Consider the following 24390-nt stretch of genomic DNA (forward strand, 5'->3'; position numbering starts at 1 on the left):
CCACGGAAGGGAGGAAGCAACCGGGAGAAGAAAACAGAGCATCCTGTTTTCTGAACCAAAGAAAAAAAAAAGGAAAAAGGGATTTATGTTTATTTTAAGTTATTCTTTACAATTCCTTTTTATGAAAATGTTTCCATTTCATATGAGTAGCTAAATCATCTCTAGCTAAGGCTAGGGAAAAGCCTAGCAATTTCTTCATGTTGTTCATTTAATCATCAATGGGATTTTAATGTTTTTCTTTTTGATTTATGGTGCAATAAATTTATAAAAATTATTTCAAACTTATATATTTTTTTTTGATTTGTTATTTCCCCCGGGTATAACAGATGCTTAGAAATCCCTGTAGTTTAAAATATAATTACTGTAATGCTGCCCATAAAACTAAATCTATTTAACTGAGATAATAGATGATTTTAAGAAAACCATGATGAAGTGCTAGGCTGAATCCTGATGCCTTAGTTATATTTTGTCAATTCAAATATTATTTAGCCTTTAGTTTTTGTTCACTGTCAAATTCCTGTGGATTCGATCTCGGTCTCACCGAGAATATTACTTTGCTACACCCTATACTTGGGGTATCCTACGTTTAATTTTCTTTTTTAAAAGAGCAAGATTAAAATCGTAGCACCTTAATAGCAATTCGAAGTGATCATGGAACTGAATTTGAAAATCAACACTTTGAAGAATTTTGTAATGAAAACGGTATCTCACATCAATTTTCAGCACCTAGAACGCCTCAACAAAATGGGATTATTGAAAGAAAAAATAGGACCTTGGCAGAAATGGCACGCACGATGTTGTGCGAGTCAAATCTTCCAAAGTACTTTTGGGCTGAAGCTATAAGCACTGCTTGCCATATTCTAAATCGAGTTTTAATACGACCTATGAGGATGATAGTGTTATTTTGATGATTAACAAGCAATTATCTAGAGTATGCTATAAGTTAAATTGATACTTCATTTATAAGTTCATTACTCTCAGTATATTTGTATGAATTGATATAGAGACATGTCTTTGTTCATTTGAATGAATCTAACCTTGAGATGCAGCAAAGTGTGGATTGAGTCGACCCAAAGGATGATTAGGTCGACCCCGGCACATCAAGAAATCATTTGGCACACTTCTGCAAAAATGGCACAGATGAACAGTGAGTTGGGTCGACCCAAGAAAAATATGAGTCGACCCAAATATTAAGATCCTCAAACAACTCAGAAAATGGTTCTCTGGATTTACTGAGAGGGTCGACCCAAGAAGAAGTTGAGTCGACCCAAGTAAGCCTTGAGTCGACCCAAAGAAAGGTTGAGTCGACCCAAATGAAGAAAGGCTGAAATTCAAGATTCTGAATTTTCTGAAAGTTGGGTCGACCCAAGAAAAGTTTGAGCTGACCCAAGGTTGAGTCGACCCAAGAAAAGTTTGAGCTGACCCAAGGTTGAGTCGACCCAAAGAAAGGTTGGGTCGACCCAAGGGAAGGAAGGCTGAATTTCAAGTTTCTGTGTTTTCTGAGAGGGTCGACCCAAGGAATGTTTGAGTCGACCCAAGTGAAGGTTGGGTCGACCCAAGGACAGGTTGAGCCGACCCAAACACGGGCTGAACATAACGGCTAGTTGTGCAGAAATGCTTTTTGGACTCCCAACGGCTATAAACGGCTAGTTTCTTCAATCCAACGGTCAGAAAGGACTATTTGGAGGTTGGAGAAGTATTTAAGAGGGAGTATTCATTAGAGGAAGCAAGCTTTGGGAAAATACATCAAGTGCATTCAAGAGAGAACCCTAGCAAGGCAAGCTTCATCCAAGTGCTTCATTCAAGAATCAAAAGAAAGTGGTTGAGCAGATTCAAAGAGTCATCAAGAGCTCCATCCATCCTTGAAGAGTGAAGCATCCTTGACAAAGAAGAGAGAAGTCACATCAAGCGATAAATATTCTCTAAACTCTTCTTTGTAGATTATATTGTTATATTTGCTCATCTAGGAGTTTAAATCTTCTTCCTTTGTTTATTAAACTACTTGTAAAGGTTGGTTGGTTAGCCCGCAAAACCAACGGAATAGGTTGATTGGTGAACCCGGAAAACCAATTGTAAAGGTTCGTTGGTAAGCCCGTAAAACCAACATAGGTTGTTGGTAAGCCCGTAAAACCAACGTAGGTTGTTGGTGAATCCGTAAAACCAATTGTATAGGTTCGTTGGTGAGCCCGTAAAACCAACATAGGTTTTTGGTGAACCCGAAAAACCAAAGTGTATAGGTTCGTTGGTGAGCCCGTAAAACCAACATAGGTTTTTGGATTGTGAGCCCGGAAAACAATCCAACTGTAATCCGCGGGATTATAGTGAATTCCCAAGGGGACGCTTGGGGAGTGGACGTAGGTGCTAAGGAGAGCACCGAACCACTATATATTGTTGTGTTTGTGTTGTGCTTGTGCTTATGTTTATTCTTGCATCATCTTCTATCTTTGCACTAGTTTAAATCATTCAAATAGTTTAAGGAAGCATCCACCGCACTTAATTAAGAAAACGTTTAAAGCACCAAAATTTAGAAGAAACCAATTCACCCCCCCCTCTTGGCTTGTCACCTTGGGCAACAAGTGGTATCAGAGCAAGGTGCTCTAATAGTACTCATTGATCTCACAATCAAGAGTTAAAGATCATGACAACCCAAGTGGGATATTCTATGAGTGAGGGACAATTAATTGATAGACCTCCACTATTTGATGGTATAAACTACACATATTGGAAAGCACGCATGCGCATTTTCATTCAAGCACATGACTACGATTTATGGAGTATCATAGTCAATGGGCTACACACAAACACTAATCATGATAAAGAAAGGGCTCAGCAAAATGCAAAAGCCATGAATATTCTATATTGTGCATTGGATGATAGTGAACTTAATAGCATATCTTTTTGCATAACTGCTAAGGAAATATGGAATATGCTTGAAGTTAAATATGAATGCACTAACGTTTCTAGTGAATTTGAAACTAGTTCCAAAGAAGAAGAGCATCAAACTGAAACTGAAAATCTATGCTTTGGAGCACATGAAGATGAGGTATGTACTCGAACACAAAGTGATTTCTCATTCAAAAATCAAGTACATACTGAAGCTCAATCTGATTTTACATTTGATGAACTTCATGATGCTTTTTCTGATTTATACTTAGAATATAAGAAGCTTAGTTTAAAGAATAAAAAGCTAAATCAGAAAAATCTATCTCTTGCTGAAAGCTATAATATAACTCAGAAAAATAATAAATTACTTTCAGAAGACAATGAAAGGCTAACTAAAGAAGTTAACAAATTTAAGCCTATAGTTGAAAAATTTACTATCAGCTCTGAAAAACTGAACTTAATGATAAATAATCAAAGAGCTGAATTTGAAAAGGCTGGATTAGGATATCAATCTTGGTACACACAAAAATTCCTTAATGATATATGTGTTAAATCCTCCACTATCTATCCTAAAACGGATTCTAATTTATCTGATGAACTTAATGAACAAAAACAGAAAATTAAAAATCCATCATCCACTTATATTAAATCAATGTTTGTTAAATTTAATAGGAGTATGCAGAAATACATTCCTTATAATCCTAAATTCTGCAAGCCTATGGACAAAATAGCCATTAAGAAAATATGGGTTCCAAAAGGAACAATAATAGCTAACCTACAAGGACCCAAAAGAGCTTGGGTTCCTAAGTTGAAAATCTGAATATTTTCTGTAAGTGTATCTAGCACTCAAGGCTCCAACCAAAAGATGTTAATTTAGACATTGGGTGCTCTAGACATATATTAAAGAATGAAACTTAAAATATACTTAAGAAAAGTAATTGAAATAAAAAGAATAATGAAATTAGTAATCCTTGCATATCATCATTCTCTTTGCCTTAGTATCCAATTAAAACATAAATTGCAGGTATTAATCATTTCTGTGATATAAGTGATACTTTTGGCATGAAAAGAAAATATATCCAAATCACTCCATCTTTCTATATTATGCTTCAGTTATTGATGGATAACTTGCTTAATCAATACTCTTAGAATAACTCTTTAAATTCTCTATATGCTTGATTGAGAGGTCTTATCCATGACATTATCTTCTATTGATCACAAACATAAGAATGTCTACTTGGTATAATTTTTTTTTAAATATATGCATTAAAAATACCAAGATTAAAGAGTCTAGTTTTGGCATATAAAATCAACTCATACTAGTATGGACTTGATCTCAAAAGACCTTGTCATTGGTTCACTTAGATTATTCTTTGCAAGGTCAAAGTTTGCTATATATGTCATCTAGAAAAACAAACTAGAATCATTTCTAAATCTGAAAATATTGTTTTCACCTTTTAGCCTTTGAAAATTCTTCATAAGAACTTATTTGGATCTCTAGGATTGTGAACCTAGGAGATAAGCTCTCTAATTTTGTAATTATGGATGATTTCTCAAAGCTAATGTTGGTTTTATTCTTGGCACTTAAATTGAAATATTTTCTGCTTTGGCACAAACTTACAAAAGGTTTCAAATGAAAAAGATTTGCAAACTGTGAAAATTCATGGCACAGCCTTGAAAACCAATTTGTTGATAAAATGGTATTGAATACAATTGTGCTTGCACCAAGAACACTATTGCATATAGGGGTTATAAAAATATATATAAAAAAAAAAATATAGAACCTTTGTTGTGTAAGGACAATGCTTTGTGATAGCAGTTGATTAATACTATCATCACAGCTTGTCATATTATAAGGTTTCTATTAAATCTATTTTTTAAAGAAAACCCCATGTGAACTCATGAAAAACAGAGAATCAAATGTTGCATACCTTCATGTTTTTCAGTTATACATATTATGTTCTCAAGAATGAAATATATGCCAAATCTGATAAAACAAGTATTTCTTTGGATATTACTCTTTGAACAATGCATATAGAATATTCAATGAAAAGATACTAGTTGTAGAAAGATCAATTTATATTATTCTTATTAAAACTAGATCTTTTATTGAGAATATAGTTTATCACTTTGATTCTATGTAACAATCTGAATTTTGATAGAAACAATTGTTTAAGATAATTTGATTAAAACTCAACTTGTATATCTTATTGATAATTATCTTAAGCAAATAGAATCTAAGCTAAATTAATTCTGAAAATAAAAAAAAAAATTGATTTGACCTTGATGAATCCTTCTATTACCTCACATGCTTGTCCTTGAACCATTTTACTTAATGAAGTTATCTCTTTAGTTCAAGTGACTTGTGCTTGCTTATATTTAGACAATCTCTTGAGTGAAGTGACTTAATATTCAATTATTGTCATATCTTATGTTGAGTCATCTAGTTAAGAAATATGTTGTATGAATGTTTTTGTATCCTAGAGAACCTAATGAATTGCCTTCAAGAAAAGAAAAAGATTTTGCTAATGATACAGGATTTGTGAGCAAGAAATTTCAACTTGAAGGACACCTCGATGAAAGATACAATAAACATTCTCTTGGAAACAAAAAAAAAGAGGAAGATTTTCTTCAGCCAAGGGTGTAAAGAATCTAAAAGGTATTTGGCTTGAAGAATGCTAAATGCACGGGTAATCTAAACTCTTCTCTTGTGAGTTAGTTGAGCAAAATCAATAGTCTGAAATTATATGGTAGCATGATTAAACCCTTAATTGCTGATCATCTTGATATCATGCTTCATTCTCATGCTAGTGATGATTGTTTCATGGTGTGATTAAATTGAAGTTTACTTTTTCCTATATAATGCATAACCATGAAATACACAAGTTTATGCCTCAAATCTCTAATTCAAAATAACTTGTGATAAGCTATGAATCATTGGGCATAATGAAAGTGCTGTTTGCATGATATACATGCATATGCAGCATATAAGATTATTTCTTTATTCTGCTCTTTCATGTAAATTACTTGAGAATAACAAAAAGAGAGAGAGATAAAGAAAAGAGAATGGATATTATTCAAGAGAAGTAAAATCTAAGTAAAGACAAATACTTCAATCTTAAGAAAAAGCAAAACAAGCATAATACATTCGGCACAATTGTGAGACTAATATGAACATTCCTTTGGAAGAGATAAAATCCGTAATTAATTACAAAAAAAAAAGTTTGAAGTGAACATTTTAAACCTTCTATATTGCTCATCATAGGGATGGTGTCAATGGGGAGGCTAGTGGTAGTACCCGACACTATTTGACCCAACTATTCGGTGTAGGGCATATTAGGGACGGCACAAGAGGAAGGCTAGTGGTAGTACCTCGTGCCCCTTCCAACTCCACCGGATAGGGAGCAAATAGAGTATAGAGCATAGAAAAGTAATACCAAAAGAAATGAAGATTAGAATGTTCACTAAATGGTTAAAGGAAGAAATTCAAAAATAAGGAAATGAATGACAAGATAAATGAAAGTATATAAAAAGCTTGTGAAAAGCCAAATGAAGTTTCGATCACTTGAAAACACACCTTAAGGATAAAATCAGTGTAGAATTATATATAAATAGGGAGAGTTTATTTGAAAAGAATAAATTTTGATCTTTGACATGCTTGCTCTTAATGTTTTAATACATGATGTTATGACTTAATGCATATTATGTTTTGCATGTGACATGATATTTTGAATTATGTGTCTTCAATATTCAAATAACAAAGATCTTTCCTAAATATAACTGGTAATGCTTCAGGCCTATAAAATTTGATTGAAACATGGTATTACCAACAACAACATCATTCTGTTTTAATGAATATATTTTGAAAAATAAAAGAAAAGCATAATTTGAATTTGCAAATTAGGCAAAATGAATTGATTCTGATTTATCTTTTATCTTGCCTAACATTAGAACATCATGTCCTCCAATTTGTACCAAAATTCAATATGAATTACAAAGATTCTGGATGTGCTCTAATGTTCTTGAAATATGTATTTTCAATCGTAATGATTTAAGATGAGCTACAATGAGAAGATACATATCTCAAATCACAACTTTGAAAGCCTCCTTGAGAATCTTTATGAAATTCAGAATCTGATTCTATATAAAAGCTTAAACTCAATATGAATTTCTAGATAAAATTACAGCTTAAGAAAAATAGAATAATTCTGATGCCTTGATTGCTTGCCCCGATACGCATCTGAAACATATCATTTCTTATCTTCAAAGTGTACTAATATTGGTCTGAATGATGTGCCTTTTGATGATCTTGATTGCAAACAAATATTTTTAATATATGATTTTATTTTGATATTGAAAAGATTTATTGTGCTTCATATATACATTGCTGAAAAACCTTGATTAAGAAATTGAGTTCTATAAATACATATACTTCAATGATCATCTATATATTTTTTTTCTCTCCTACATTGTTAAAGACTTTCATCAAAATATATATGTATATATATTATTAAAAGAGTGAATGATCTCAAGTCTAGAAATATTTCAGGTCACTCAAATGATTCTTAAAAGAAAGAAAATGTAAATGCTTTTGAAAGAATTTGAGCTTCAAATGAATCATTTTCTGATTAATATTTCAGTACATTTTCTCAAAGATTAAGAGGAAGCATAACTTGTTCTTAAAAGATTAAAAAGAGTGATTGCTATAAATTTTGAATAATTCTAGATCACTCTACATTCTTGATATCATAAAGGTTCAGTTTTATTCACGTTTATCATTAAAATCTGAAATTCAACTAAAGATAAGAGAAAGAATACTAAATGTAAAGTGGTATTAAACTTTGTGCTTCATTGAATATCTTTTGAAAGTTGGATTTTTATCTGTACTTAATTGGTAAATCACTTGTTTTGAAAACTAAGTGAAAAGGATTCCATTTGTCTTAGTATTGGAAATTTACTTTGGAATCTACTAATGAGCTCTTATTGGCTTGCACTTTAGTGTTTCAATCATGAGCCAATTCATTTTAATTGATTTTGATGCTATGATCTTTAAAGGAGTAAAAGAAAGTCTTTAAGAGAGGTTTAAAAGAACTTTCAAAGCCCTGAATTTTATATATCCTACATTGCATAAATTCATGTCTTGGTATCTATGCTCCAATACTTTTATATCATGAAAGAACTTTGAAGTCATTAAGAATTAAGGATTCAACATAATCTTATATTTTTTGAGTATATAAGTTTTGATCTTTATCTGCTCTTATACTATACTCTAAAAATTAATTAGATTGCTCTCATGTTGCTATATACTTAATATATTAAAAAAAAAAAGGAGGATATTGGATTTTCATTCGTGCTTTCTTTGAATATTATTCTTGATACTCCTTGAAATAACTTGAAAAAGATTCCATCTACACTTGATTTCAAAACTATCTTTGGAATCTACATTTAGAGATCACTTCTGGCTTACATTCTAAATATCTTATTCCTAAAGCCAAACACATAGAAATAAGATATCATTTTATTAGGGATCATGTGCAAAATGGAAACATATGAGCATATATGCACTGAAAAACAATTAGCCGACTTATTCACAAAACCCTTGAGTGAAGATAGATTCTGCACGCTAAGGAGGAAATTAGGCATATGTGATCCGTTTTATTGAAGAGATATAAAAGGAAGCAAGCAGTCTCATGATACATTCCTCCCATTTCTAAAAACCTATGAAACATGAGTCAAACTTGTAATCTATAGATTCCTTACTCATGTATCATTGTCCCAGAAAGAATTTATAAGGATTGGAAGCAAGAAAATTTTTAGAAGCAAAAAGGAAGAGAAAAGAAAAATTCTGCACTTGGGTCGACCCAACCCAGAATAGGGTCGACCCAACGTTGAGTCGACCCAAGAAAATTCTTGAGTCGACCCAACGTCGGGACCCCACTGTTAAAAGGGGGACCCGTGAGCTATCTAGGGCACTGTTTACCCTTTGTCCTCTTCCGAAAACCCTATTTTCCACTCTCAAATCTTCTCCAATCATCTCCAAACAGTAGATTACTTCAAGATCTTGGAGAAATGGGACCCGAGAGAGCCGTAGCCAAGCGATCCGAGAGAGTCTCACGATCTTGTTTAGAGACTAGGATATGTATCTAGTTCTCATATGTATTTGGTGGTTATCATGCATCTTTAAATCTTGATTGAGGAACATTGTACTTATCTTTATTTTGGGCATTAATGTATGAAAATGTTCCTATTTTGATCAATGTAGTCTGCAGTTTGTTCTTTATTGCATCTTTTCCCATATATATATTTTTGATGATAACAAAAAGGGGGAGAAGAAAAGAAAGAGTATATCAATTTAAGAAAAGAAAAAGTATTTTATTTGAGAAGTAAAGAAAGAGTATTAATTTTGGGAGAAGTAAAGATACGTATAACAATAAGGGGAGAAGTAAAGATAGTGTTTAGAGTATGTAAAGAAAGTGAATAAAGAAGTTATGTAAAGAAAAGAGAAATAAATGGGCAAACAAATTGAAAATCATATAAGAAAGCTTATACATCTAAGGGGGAGCAATTTGTAACAATGAAACTGTTTAAATCAAAAAATTTCTATCACAATTCAGAATTTGGCACATACAAATTCAGAATTTGGCACGCACCTGAAACTCATATTTTATCTCAAATTTTTGAAGTTTCATTGTTAATGAATTATAAATGAAAGGGGGAGCCATTCAAAAAGTCAAATTGACAACTTTTGAATGATATAGGGGGAGATTTCACAAGTATATATGAAAAGCTGAAATTCAGCAATTTAATCCCTTTTATAAACTGATTTTAAAGACAAGTATCAATAGGCTTATACTCTTTATTTTGTAATCATCAAAAAGGGGGAGATTGAGGATGATAGTGTTATTTTGATGATTAACAAGCAATTATCTAGAGTATGCTATAAGTTAAATTGATACTTCATTTATAAGTTCATTACTCTCAGTATATTTGTATGAATTGATATAGAGACATGTCTTTGTTCATTTGAATGAATCTAACCTTGAGATGCAGCAAAGTGTGGATTGAGTCGACCCAAAGGATGATTAGGTCGACCCCGGCACATCAAGAAATCATTTGGCACACTTCTGCAAAAATGGCACAAATGAACAGTGAGTTGGGTCGACCCAAGGAAAACATGAGTCGACCCAAACATTAAGATCCTCAAACAACTCAGAAAATGGTTCTCTGGATTTACTGAGAGGGTCGACCCAAGAAGAAGTTGAGTCGACCCAAGTAAGCCTTGAGTCGACCCAAAGAAAGGTTGAGTCGACCCAAATGAAGAAAGGCTGAAATTCAAGATTCTGAATTTTCTGAAAGTTGGGTCGACCCAAGAAAAGTTTGAGCTGACCCAAGGTTGAGTCGACCTAAAGAAAGGTTGGGTCGACCCAAGGGAAGGAAGGCTGAATTTCAAGTTTCTGTGTTTTCTGAGAGGGTCGACCCAAGGAATGTTTGAGTCGACCCAAGTGAAGGTTGGGTCGACCCAAGGACAGGTTGAGCCGACCCAAACACGGGCTGAACATAACGGCTAGTTGTGCAGAAATGCTTTTTGGACTCCCAACGGCTATAAACGGCTAGTTTCTTCAATCCAACGGTCAGAAAGGACTATTTGGAGGTTGGAGAAGTATTTAAGAGGGAGTATTCATTAGAGGAAGCAAGCTTTGGGAAAATACATCAAGTGCATTCAAGAGAGAACCCTAGCAAGGCAAGCTTCATCCAAGTGCTTCATTCAAGAATCAAAAGAAAGTGGTTGAGCAGATTCAAAGAGTCATCAAGAGCTCCATCCATCCTTGAAGAGTGAAGCATCCTTGACAAAGAAGAGAGAAGTCACATCAAGCGATAAATATTCTCTAAACTCTTCTTTGTAGATTATATTGTTATATTTGCTCATCTAGGAGTTTAAATCTTCTTCCTTTGTTTATTAAACTACTTGTAAAGGTTGGTTGGTTAGCCCGCAAAACCAACGGAATAGGTTGATTGGTGAACCCGGAAAACCAATTGTAAAGGTTCGTTGGTAAGCCCGTAAAACCAACATAGGTTGTTGGTAAGCCCGTAAAACCAACGTAGGTTGTTGGTGAACCCGTAAAACCAATTGTATAGGTTCGTTGGTGAGCCCGTAAAACCAACATAGGTTTTTGGTGAACCCGGAAAACCAAAGTGTATAGGTTCGTTGGTGAGCCCGTAAAACCAACATAGGTTTTTGGATTGTGAGCCCGGAAAACAATCCAACTGTAATCCGCGGGATTATAGTGAATTCCCAAGGGGACGCTTGGGGAGTGGACGTAGGTGCTAAGGAGAGCACCGAACCACTATATATTGTTGTGTTTGTGTTGTGCTTGTGCTTACGTTTATTCTTGCATCATCTTCTATCTTTGCACTAGTTTAAATCATTCAAATAGTTTAAGGAAGCATCCACCGCACTTAATTAAGAAAACGTTTAAAGCACCAAAATTTAGAAGAAACCAATTCACCCCCCCCTCTTGGCTTGTCACCTTGGGCAACAACCTATAACCAAGAAAACTCCTTATGAACTTTGGAAGAATAAGAAACCAACCGCTAAATATCTTAGAGTATTTGGATGTAGATGTTTCATTTTAAACAATAGCAAGGAGGATCTAAGTAAATTTGGTGCTAAGTCAGATGAAGGTATCTTCTTAGGATACTCCACATCTAGCAGGGCATACAGAGTGTTCAATAAAAGAACTCTTGGAGTCGAAGAGTCAGTTAATATCATATTTGATGAGTCTGATAGTGAGTCTGTTAGGAAAGAAAATATTCTTGATGATGATGCAGGAATTATTAACTTTGAAAAATTAAATCTTGATGACGTGCCAATTCAAGATAAGAAAAATGATCGCATGCCACCACAACCTCAAGACTTGCCAAAGAAATGGAGGTATGCATATGGACACCCTAAAGACTTAATCATTGGCGATCCATCTCAAGGGGTAAGAACTCGATCCTCTCTTAGAAATTTAAATGATTATCTTGCTTTTGTTTCACAGTTAGAACCTAAGACTTATGAAGAAGCTGAAAAAGATACCAATTGGATAAATGCTATGCAAGAAGAATTAAATCAATTCAAAAGAAGTAATGTATGGACATTAACTGAGAGACCTAAGCATAACTCTGTAATTGGAACAAAATAGATCTTTAGAAATAAATTAGATGAAAATGGGGTAGTTATAAGAAATAAAGCTAGACTTGTAGCTAAGAGATACAATCAAGAAGAAGGGATAGATTTTGATGAAACATATGCTCCCGTAGCTAGATTGGAGGCTATTAGATTACTTCTAGCTTTTGCATGTCTTATGGATTTCAAATTGTATCAAATGGATGTAAAAAGTGCATTCTTAAATGGTCTTATAGAGGAAGAAGTATATGTAGAGCAACCTCCTGGTTTTGAGAATTATGAATTGCCAAATCATGTGTTTAGACTACATAAGGCATTATATGGATTGAAGCAAGCACCTAGGGCTTGGTACGATCGATTAAGCAAATTTTTACTAAATAATGACTTCAGTAGAGGAAATGTAGATAAAACACTTTTTCTCAAAAGAAAAGACAAAAATCTGCTAGTGGTACAAATATATGTAGATGACATAATCTTTGGTGCCACAAATGATAATCTTTGCAAAGAGTTTGCTAATTTAATGCACGGAGAATTCGAGATGAGTTTGATGGAAGAACTAAGTTTCTTTCTAGGATTACAAATCAAACAAACTAAAGAAGGTATCTTCATTCATCAAACTAAGTATACAAAGGAAATATTAAAGAAGTTTGGAAATGAAAATCACAAGGGAGTAGGCACTCCAATGAATCCTACTAGTAAGCTAGACAAAGACGAGAAAGGAAAGAGTATTGATATTAAGCTTTATAGAGGATTAATTGGATCCTTGCTCTACCTTACAGCTAGTAGACCAGACATCGTGTTTAGTGTAGGAATATGTGCTAGATACCAATCAGATCCTAAAGAGTCACATTTAAGTGCTGTTAAAAGAATCCTTAGATATTTAAGAGGAACTACAAACATAGGATTATGGTACTCAAGAGACTCCTGTCTAGATTTGCTTGCCTACTCAGATGCTGATTTTGCTGGATGCAAATTAGATAGGAAGAGCACTAGTGGAACATGTCAATTTTTAGGAAATAACTTAGTATCATGGTTTAGCAAAAAGCAGAATTCAGTAGCACTGTCGACGGCTGAAGCTGAATATATAGCTGCCGGCAGTTGTTGTGCTCAAGTACTGTGGCTTAAGCAACAACTAGAGGACTATGGAGTTAAACTAGATAACATTCCTATAAAGTGTGATAATACTAGTGCCATCAACCTTACAAAAAATCCGGTTCAACACTCTAAAGCCAAACACATTGAAATAAGATATCATTTTATTAGAGATCATGTGCAAAATGGAAACATATGTATTGAGCATGTATGTACTGAGAAACAATTAGCTAACATATTCACAAAATCTTTGAGTGAAGATAGATTTTGCACGCTTAGGAAGGAATTAGGCATTTGTGATCCTTTTTATTGAGGAGATAAAAAAGGGAGCAAGCAGTCTCATGATACACTCCTCCAATTCCTAAAAACCCATGAAACATTAGTCAAACTTGTCATCTATAGATTCCTTACTCATGTATCATTGTCCTAGTAAGAATTTGTAAGGATTGGAAGAAAGGAAAATTTTTAAAAGGGAAAAAGGGAGAGAAAGAAAAATTTCTGAACTTGGGTCGACCCAACCCAGAATAGGGTCGACCCAACGTTGAGTCGACCCAAAAAAAACTAGGGTCGACCCAATGACGGGACCCCACTGTTAAAAGGGGGACCCGTGAGCCATCTAGGGCACTGTTTTCACTTTGTCCTCTTCCGAAAACCCTATTCTCCACCCTCAAATCTCCCCCAATCATCTCCAAACAGTAGATTACATCAAGATCTTGAAGAAATGGGACCCAAGAGAGCCGTAGCCAAGCGATCCGGGAGAGTTTCACAGATCACCCGTGCGGATAGGGCTGCTACAGAGCCGTCTACAGTGTCTCCACAAGGTGAGACACGTGTAGAGCCTCCTCCTCCTCCCTCCCCTTCAGTCCAACTTGCAAAATTTGCGGGGAGACCGGTTACCACGGGGAGAAGGATCCACTCCGAGTTTTTGGATCAAGAAGGGTTCCGTTTGGGGGAATGGATCCGAAGGCAAGGATGGGAGTATCTTTGCTCCCTAGATGTGGTGATCTACCCAGGATTAGTCCGTGAGTTCTATGCCTTCCTCAAAACTGGAATGGGAGGGCTTATATCTGAAGTTCGAGGAGTTAGGGTCAGAGTTTCCGAAGAGAGTTTGAGCGAGTTGCTTCATCTCCCCTGCGAAGGAGCAACTCCAGAAAAGCCCGAAAACAAACTGAGAGCCTTGCAGTTGATTCTTGAGAATGAAGACTTCGATTATTCTGAAAATGTAATAGCAAGCTCTCTTTCAGCTGAAATGAGGTTGTTGCACAACTTCATAGGTCGGATTTTATTTCCAAAGAGCGGAAGATTTGATCTCATTTCTGAGCGAGATCTGGTTGTTATGGAGCACATTATTCAGGGTATTCCCCTGAATCTCCCGGCTATGATACTGAGACAGATGAGAAAGGTTATATGCAACTCCAGAGTCTCCCTGCCTTATGGTATGATACTCACCCTGATCTTCCGACAGCATGATATATCTGTAGAGGAAGAGATCTCCAGGCATCTACTTTTCACTGACACATACACTGCACGAACCCTTATTCGCATGGGTTTTGAGAAGGTGAACGGGCAGTGGGTACGTACTGGAGCGGGGATTCAGGATGATGCACCAGAGATTGGAGACCCTATCCCTGAGGATGAGGAGCCTACGGATCATCCTACAGCACCTTCAGAGGCTGGACCTTCGTCATCTATTCCTACGGAAGACACAGATGAGTTTTGGAGTAGGATGACTGAGCTTATGTCAGCTCAGGCGAGAACTATCACTGATGGACTGACGAGCAGACTGGATATTATGACTGCTGAGATCAGTGATCTTAGAGAGCAGATAGAAGCTCTATGGAGAGAGAGAGAGGTTCATGGACCATCTATGCCACAGGCAGCTGAGTCAGAGATTTCGGCACAGAGTCATCCAGCTCACCGAGCTCCACGCCAGACTCAGTCCCATCAAGCTCGACCTTCCCTCGCCACTTATGCTAGAAGGATGAGGACTAGATCACAGCCATTAGATACCCCCTAGGCTGATATTAGCATTCTGATTAGAGCCTAGGATATGTATCTAGTTCTCATATGTATTTTGTGTTGATCATGTACTTTGAACTTTGATTGAGGAACATTGTATTTGTTTTGTTTTGGCATTATTGTACTACAATGTTCCATTTTGATCAATGAAATTGAAATGTTTGTTAATTATTGTGTCTATTCCCATGCACCTATTTGATGATAACAAAAAGGGGGAGAAGCAAGGAAAGAGAAATAAGTTGAGCAAGGAAAGAGAAATAAGTTGACAAACAAGTTGAAAATTATAATAGAAAAGCATATACATTTATGGGGGAGTAATTTGTAACAATGAAAATGTTAAAGTCTAAAATTTAAATCGAATTTCAGAATTTGGCACATACAATTTTAGAATTTGGCACATACCTTTCACACCTCGATACATAATCTGAAACTCATGCTTTATCTCAAACTTTTGAAGTTTCATCTTTAATGAAATATAAAAGAAAGGGGGAGTAACTCAAAAGGTCAAATTGGAAACATTTGGATGAAATAGGGGGAGACTTCACTCTCAAATTTGAAAAGCTGAAATTCAGCAACTTGAGCTCTTTTAAAACTAATTTTAAGATAAGTATCAATAGGCTCATACTCTATATTTTGTAATCATCAAAAAGGGAGAGATTGAGGATGATAGTGGTATTTTGTTGATTAATACAATAATCAAGAGTATGTTACAAGTTAATTCGATACATCATTTATAAGTCTGTTACTCTCAGTATATTAGTATAATAAGATAAAGATGCATTTCATTGTTTATATGGATGAATCTAACCTTAAGTTGCAGCAAAGTGTGGATTGAGTCGACCCCAAGGTTGATTGAGTCGACCCCGGCACATCAAGAAAGCATCTGGCACACTTCTGCAAAAATGGCACGGATGAACAGTAGTTGGGTCGACCCAAGCAAAGAATGAGTCGACCCAAACCTCAAGCCTCAAGAAACAGTTCTCTGGAAACACTGAGAGGGTCGACCCAAATGAAACTTGAGTCGACCCAAACTTGAGTCGACTCTAAGTTAACATGAGTCGATCCAAAGGCAATGACATTCAAAAATAGGTTCTCTGGAAACCCCGAGAGGGTCGACCCAAGTGGAAGTTGAGTCGACCCAACTGAACCTTGAGTCGACCCAAAAAGATGTTGAGTCGACCCAAGTGAAGGAAGGCTGAAATGCAAGGTTCTGTGGTTCTGAGAGGGTCGACCCTAGCAAAGGTTGAGTCGACCCAAGTGAAAGTTGGGTCGACCCCAGTAAAAGTTGAGTCGACCCAAGCACGAGCAGAAGCATAACGGCTAGTTCTGCAGAAGTACTTTTTGACCTTCCAACAGTGAGTAACGGCTAGTTTTTGAATTCTAACCATTGGGGCTTGTCCAATGGATGAAGAAAACTATTTAAAGTAACACTATTCATCAGAGAAAATATCCTTTTGAAAAATATCAAAGATTACACAAGAAAGACAAGTGCCCTAATCTTCTTCATCCAAGTGCTTCATTCAAGAGTGAAAAGAAAGTGGTTGAGCAGATTCCAAGAGACATTAAGAGTTTCATCCACCCTTGAAGAGTGAAGCATTCTTGACAAAGAAGAGAGAAGTCTCATCAAGCGATAACTATTCTCTAAACTCTTCTTTGTAGATTATAAATGTTATATTTGCTCATCTAGGAGCTTAAACTTTCTTCCTTCTTTTATTAATCACCTTGTAAAGGTTTGTTGGTGAGCCCGCAAAACCAACGGAGTAGGTTTATTGGTGAACTCGTAAAACCAATTGTAAAGGTTCGTTGGTGAGCCCATAAAACCAACATAGGTTCGTGTTGCCCAGTAGATACAAGCCAAGAGGGGGGGTGAATTGGGACTTTTTAAACTTTTAGACTACTTCTAAAACTTTTTAATTAATTATGCTAAGTTATATAGATGCACAGTGAAATTTAAACTTAGCAACAGTTTGATGTATAGAATGTGACTAGATTGAATATGCTTGCAACTAAAGGATGCGCGGATAAAAGTTAAGCAAGCAATTTATCTAAGTAAGTAAGTGAGTAAGTTAGACAATGACAAGAATCATTACAAACACAACAAACATATAGTGGTTCGGTGCACCCTAGCACCTACATCCACTCCCCAAGACCTCTTGGGAATTTCACTATAATCCTACAGATTACAGCCGGTTGTTTTACAAGCTCACAACCCAACTTGTTGTTTTGCGAGATAACAACGAACTCGGTCGGTTTTCACAGGCTCACCGACTAGAACCAACCGATTGTTTTTCCGGGTTCACAATCAAACCCAGTTGGTTTTCCCCACAGGCTCACCAACCACAACCTTACAACGATTGTTTTCCGGGTTCACAATCAACCCAGTTGGTTTTTCCAAAGGCTCACCAACCACAACCTAACACCGTTGGTTTTCCCTTTGGCTCACCAACTAACCTTAACCCCTTGATTCAATCCCTTGATTGAATCAAGTTACAAGATATTAAAACTAAGGTTTAAAGACAAATACAAGCTTCTCACTTAAGCAGATATAGCAAATATAAATAAGTAAGGTAAAGAGAAGAAGCCCTCAAACTAATTCGTAGATGGAGGAACTCGGCTTCTTCTTCACTTGACCCTCTTCTGATTTTGCACGAAGTAGAGGATCACCGAGGCAGCACACAGTTGAAGAGGAAGCTTTGGGATTCACTTGGATGCTCTTCTTCTCTCTATTTTGCTTTGAATGGTCCTTTTGTGCTTTAGGGAGATTTTCCTTGTAATCTCTTCTAAATCTCTTTCCTAAATGTTCTCTCCCACTTCCATACCGTCTCCCCTAGCTCTCCTCTTGATTTTATAGCTTTACATGTCGTGGAACCAGAAATCTAGCCGTTAGAGACAAAAATAGAGCCGTTGTCCACAGTCTGCAACTCCTGACAAAGTTTCCGTTGGGATCGGAGTCGACTCGCGCGATCTGGAGTCGACTCGACTGTAGCAGGAGTCGACTCATGCTTTTCTGGAGTCGGCTCGACAACTGTTCCAGATTTGAATTAAAGTGGTCTTCTCGACTGGGAGTCGACTCGACTTAACCCGGAGTCGACTCGCCAAAATCTGGAGCTGACCTTGCACTTTTGGAGTCGGCTCATCCCAAGGAATCCATGGATGCATTTTTCAACTTTGCTTACTCGAGTCGACTCGGAAATTCTGGGAGTCGACTCGGTGCTCAGAGTCCGAACTCCCGAGCTTCTGTCTTTTGACTCGTGCTGTCTCGGAGTCGACTCGAACTGTCTTGGAGTCGACTCGGCCCTCAGTATCCAAAAAACAGTCTTCTGTCTTTTGGGGTCGCGCTGCCTTGGAGTCGACTCGAACTGTCTTGGAGTCGACTCGCCTCTCAGGGACGAAAATGCCGTCTTCTGTCTTTGGGGTTTCGCTGCCTCGGAGTCGACTCGGATTTTGCGGGAGTCGACTCGGCTCTTAGTGTCTGAAATTGGCTCTCTGACTTTTTGCTTGTTTTCCTCTGGGAGTCGACTCTAGCTTCCTTTGGAGTCGACCTGCCAACCATCGGAGTCGACTCGAGTTCCTCAGGAGTCGACTCGGCTCTCAGGGTCCAAAATAGCTTCTCTGTGTTTCTGCCTTGTTACTCCCTGGAGTCGACTCGTACTATCCAGGAGTCGACTCGAGGACTATTCTTTTGGATTTTTCTTTGAATTTGCTCTTCCAACTTGAGTCCTTTGAACTTGAAACTTGGGTCAATAAATTGTAGCTTTCTTCCAACTTTTCTTGAGAGCTTTGGAGGCCTTCTTGTGTTCTTCCAACTTGCTATATTCCTTGCAAAATAACTATCTTTCTCCTTGCAACACAAACGTTAGTATTTATACTTCAAGGTTTTGTGATCATCAAAATCAATCTTTAAATCAATCTTTGGGTCATCAGTCTCCCCCTTTTTGATGATGACAAAACTTGGAGTATATGCAATATAAAATATATTGTGTTCTAGAAGTAGTGCATAGCTAAGTTGCATGAAGTAGAAAACATATATATTTAAAACATACTTCATGATAATGCTTTAGATTTAATCAGCTTAACATAATCAACATATCTAAATTTAAGCTGGTTTGTATTCAATTCAAAACATAAAGCATTGTGAACATATATTTAGATATTTCTCCCCCTTTTTGACAACATCAAAAGAATAGTGAAACATTAAGCACAAAGATAAGACTACTCAAATTATTGCAAGGATATGAATCATATAACTCAAGGCAATAATATTAGAATAAGATTAATGAGCATAGATCAGAGCCAATTAAGATAATTTCAGAGCAGAACACATCGAATGTGATTCCAAGGATAGTTTTCAACTCAAGTGTAGATGGAATCTTTCTTAAGTTAATTCAAGAAGTACCACGAATGATATTCAAAGAAAGCACGAATGGAAATCTAACCTCTCTTCAATAATAAGTATGAAAGCTTGTTCATTTAAGATCTTTTGCCCAATATATTAAGTATTTTATCAACATGAGAGCAATTTAATTAATTTTCAGAGTATAAGATCAAAACTTATATACTTGAAAAACATATCATCATGTTGGATCATTAATTCTTAATGACTTCAAAGTTCTTTAATGATAATAAGAGCATTGGGGCACAAATACCAAAATATGGATTCATGTAATTTTTGATATATCTTAGAGCTCTCTTAAAGACTTTCTTTTATTCCTTTAGAAAATAAGCACAATTTAATACATAAAAATAGGAATTGGCACAAAATTGAAGTTCGAAGGAGCAAGCCAATTAGGACTCATTAGTGAATTTCAAAATAGATTTTCTAAGTGATACTCAAGAAAATTCAACACATTATTCTCCTCCTTTTTCATTAAGTTAGAGGCTCTTAAGATCAACTGTTTGAATTGCAATTTGGTTCATGATTTATGCATAAGATATATTAACCAAATAACAAGCCTCAAGGAGTATCATAAAGATTTTCAGATTTAAATTTCAGATGATACATATTGGAGAGCATTAGGATCACTTTTCACTTGGTATGCTTTCTCTCTCCTTTAGTTATAGATTTATGCGATTAAGTTCCATAAGATCTCTCCTTCTGAGATTTTCTTTCTCCCCCTCAATTGATCATTCCATTTAAGAGTTTAGAATTTGAAGATAATGTTCAGTAAAATTGTCAATCTCAAAAAAAAATTTTCTATAAGTTTCAGCTTATTTTCATAAGACTCAATGTTTGAGATAAGACAACCTTTATAGAACTCATCTCAAGGTATAAACTCATTATATAATTAAAGCAAGTCTTGCAATATAATGAGGTTCATTAAAATCAATCCATAAAAAGATACTGAATATCTAAAGCTCCCCCTCAAAAGATGCATTCTTCTTTAATCATTCTTTTCTATTGTTGAATTTCAGATTTTAATGATAAACGTGAATAAAACTGAAATTCTATGATATCGAGAATGTAGAGTAATCTATCATTATTCAAAATTTGTAGCAATTACTCTTTCTAATCCTTCAAGAACAAGTTATGCTTTCTCTTAATCTTAGAGAAAATGTGTAGAAATATTAATCAGAAAATGATTCATTTGAAGCTCAGTTTCTTTCAAAAGCATTCACATTTTCTTTCTTTTAGAATCATTTGAGTGAGCTGAAATATTTCTAGCTTTAAAATCATTCACTCTATATATATTCTGATGGAAGTCTTTAAGAATGTAGGAGAGAAAAACATATAGATGATCATTGAGGTATATATATATATTTATAGAATTCTATTTCTTAATCATAGTTTTTCAGCAATGTATACATGAAACACAATAAATCTTTTTAATATCAAAATAAAATCATATATTTAGAAATTTTTGTTTTCAATCAAGATCATCGAAAGACACATCATTTGGACCAATATTAGTATACTTTAAAGATAAGAAATGATATGTTTCGGATGCGTATCGGAGCAATCAACCAAGGCATCAAAATTAATTTTGTTTTTCTTATATTAAGATTTTATTTAGAGATCATATTGAGTTTAAGCTTTTATACAAAATCAGATTCTGAATTTCATAAAGATTTTCAATAGAGTCTTTCAAAGTCATAATTTGAGATATGTATCTTCCACATTGTAGCTCATCTTAAATCATTATGACTGAAAACACATATTTCAATAACATTAGAGCACTTTCAGAATCTTTATATTTAATATTGAGTTTCGATACACAATGGAGGATATTTTAACAAGTATTAGGACATTATGTATCAAAGTTAGGCAAGTAGAAGGATAGATCAAGATCAATTCAAAATAGAAATATCCTTCTCTTCCTTTTTTTTTTGCAAATCTATTTAACTTTCAAAGATAATTGTGAATGACAAATCTGAAATTTCTTTTCAATAGTACCAGAATAAAACATTCAATCAAATTATTTAAGCATGGAGCATTACAAAATATTGAGAACCCATAATTTCAGACATCATGCCACATGCAAAATATATTATGTGTTAAGTCATGCATTAAAATAACAAGCATGTCAATGATCAATTCTTTTCAAATAAACTCCCCCTATTTAAACATACTTTTGCACTAATTTCATCCTTAAGGTGTGTTTCCAAGTGACTAAAACTTGACTTGATTCTTCTTATATACTTTCATTTACTTTGTCATTCATTTTTTTGAATTTCTTTTCTTAATCAATTAACGAACATTTTGTTATTGTTTTTCGTTTTTACTTTCTTATGCTTTATACTCTATTTGCTCCCTATCCGGTGGAGTTGGAAGGGGCACGAGGTACTACCACTAGCCTCCCTCTTGTGCCGTCCCTAATATATCCTACACCGAATAGTTGGGTCAAATAGTGCCGGGTACTACCACTAGCCTCCCCATTGGCACCATCCCTATGATGAGCAATATAGAAAGGTTAAAATGTTCACTTCAAACTCTCCCTGTTTAAGTATAATTAATTATGGATTTTATCCCATCCAAATGTGCCGAATATATTATGCTTGTTTTGCTTTTCCTTAAGATTGAAGTATTTGCCTTTGCTTAGATTTTACATCTCTTGAATAATATCCATTTTCTTTTCTTTATCCCTCTCTCTTTTTGTTATTCTCAAGTAATTTACATGAAAGAGTAGAATAAAGAAATAATCTTATGTATCATCTAGATGTATATCATGCAAACAACATTTTCATTGTGCTCAAGGATTCATAATTTCTCACAAGTTATTTTAAATCAAAATTTTAAGCATAAACTTGTGTATTTCATGGTTATGACATAGGCAAAGATATATTTTAGTTTGGGCAAACCATGAAACAATTTCTAAAAGTATAAGTCAATCAATATATATATATATAGACATGATATCAAAAATTTATAATTAAAGACTTTAATCATGCTATAATAAGATTTAAGTTATTGACTTTGCTCAATTAATTTATGAGAGAAGTATCTAGAATTACCAATTCATTCTGCATTCTTCAGTCAAATACCTACTAGATTTCTTATGTATGAACTTTTGGCTGAAGAAGGTCCTCTCTCTTGTTTGCATGTGAATGTTTATTGTATCTTACATGGAGATATCCTTCAAGTTGAGATCTCTCATTTTCTTGCTCAAGGATCCTGCATTATTAACAAACTCCTTTTCTTTCTTGAAAGAAAGTCATTAGTTTCTTCAAGATACAAAACATTCATCCAATATATTTTTTTTTTAACTAGATGACTCAATATAAGATATGACAATAGTTGCATGTTGAGTCACTTTATTCAAGAGATTGCCTAAATATAAGCAAGCACATATCACTTGAACTAAAGAGATAGTTTCATTAACCAAGATGGTTCAAGAACAAGCATGTGAGGCAATAGAAAGATTTATCAAGATCAAATCAATTTCTTATTTTCAACATCAATTTAGCTTAGATTCTATTTGCTTAAGATAATTATCAATAAGGCATGCTAGCTAAGTTTTGATCAAATTGCCTTAAACAATTGTTTCTATCAAAATTTAGATTATAATTCATTTGTTATCAATAAATTATGATTCATTAGAGTTAGATTGAAGTCTTGCACAACGGCACATAATAATCACACAATCTGGTCTATTAGGTATATGATAAAATAATTATTCTATCATGCTTTTGATGCTTGTTCCAAATCACAAATTGCTTTATCATATTTGTAATGAATGTTTTCAAATAAGGTGGTTATTTTACATAGATCCTTTTTTTTTAATGAAATAACCACATAGGAGTGTATTCTACACATTCATTTGACAGAATATAAAGCTCATAAAGCCAGCAAATGATAATGGTGATCTTTACTTCTAATCATGCAAGAATTTCATCAAGATCTATTTCATCTTTTCTTGATTTAGTCTTTTAGTAGTTATCAATTTTTCTTCATTAAGTGCATTTCTGAAGAACTCAATTTGGTTCTAATTATTAACAAGTTTTCAGATTGTTATATGTAAAAGATTAACCATATACATATATAATTTGATTTTAGTATTTTGATAATAAATCATTAGTCTCATAAAGAATAAACTGAATTGATATTTCTTCAACTAGAATCTTTTCATTGAATATTCTATACGCATTGCTTGATGAATGATATCCAAGGATAGAAATATCTTTATCAGATTTGACATTATTTTCAAAAGACCATATCAAGCATATCACAAGCTACTGAAAATATGAAAGATATGTAATAGATCATTTTCTATTTTTCAGAAGATCAAATGGAGTTTTCATCAATAATAGACCTAATAGAAACCATATATATGACAAGCAATGATGATAGCTTTTAACAAATCATTTAAGTAGATGACTATCATACAACATTGCCTTCTTCATTTCTTCAAGGATTCTATTGATCCTATTTTACTTATAGTGTTCTTGGTGCAGAAACAATTGCATTCAATATTATTTTCTGTGCACAACTTAATACAAAATTGGTTTTCAATACTATGCCATGATACTTCTTTACTTTCATAGTTTGCAAACCTTTTTCATTTGATCCCTTTTTGTGAGTTTGTGCCAATGCAGAAAATATTTCAATTGAAGTGCCAAGAACAAAACCAATGTAAGCTTTTGAAAACTTAGTGTTGGAAATAACAACTTTAGATTTAGAAATTGATTTTTGTTTGTTTCCTTAGTTAACATGCATAGTAAACTTTGACCTTTCAGAAGATACTCTAAGTAAGCCAATGGCAAGGTCTTTTGAGATTAAGTACATACTAGCA

This window comes from Phoenix dactylifera, chromosome 13, assembly GCF_051530095.1.
Source record: "Phoenix dactylifera cultivar Ajwa chromosome 13, Ajwa_hap1_PhDact_Kaust_v1.1, whole genome shotgun sequence".
In the NCBI taxonomy this organism is placed as follows: domain Eukaryota; kingdom Viridiplantae; phylum Streptophyta; class Magnoliopsida; order Arecales; family Arecaceae; genus Phoenix; species Phoenix dactylifera.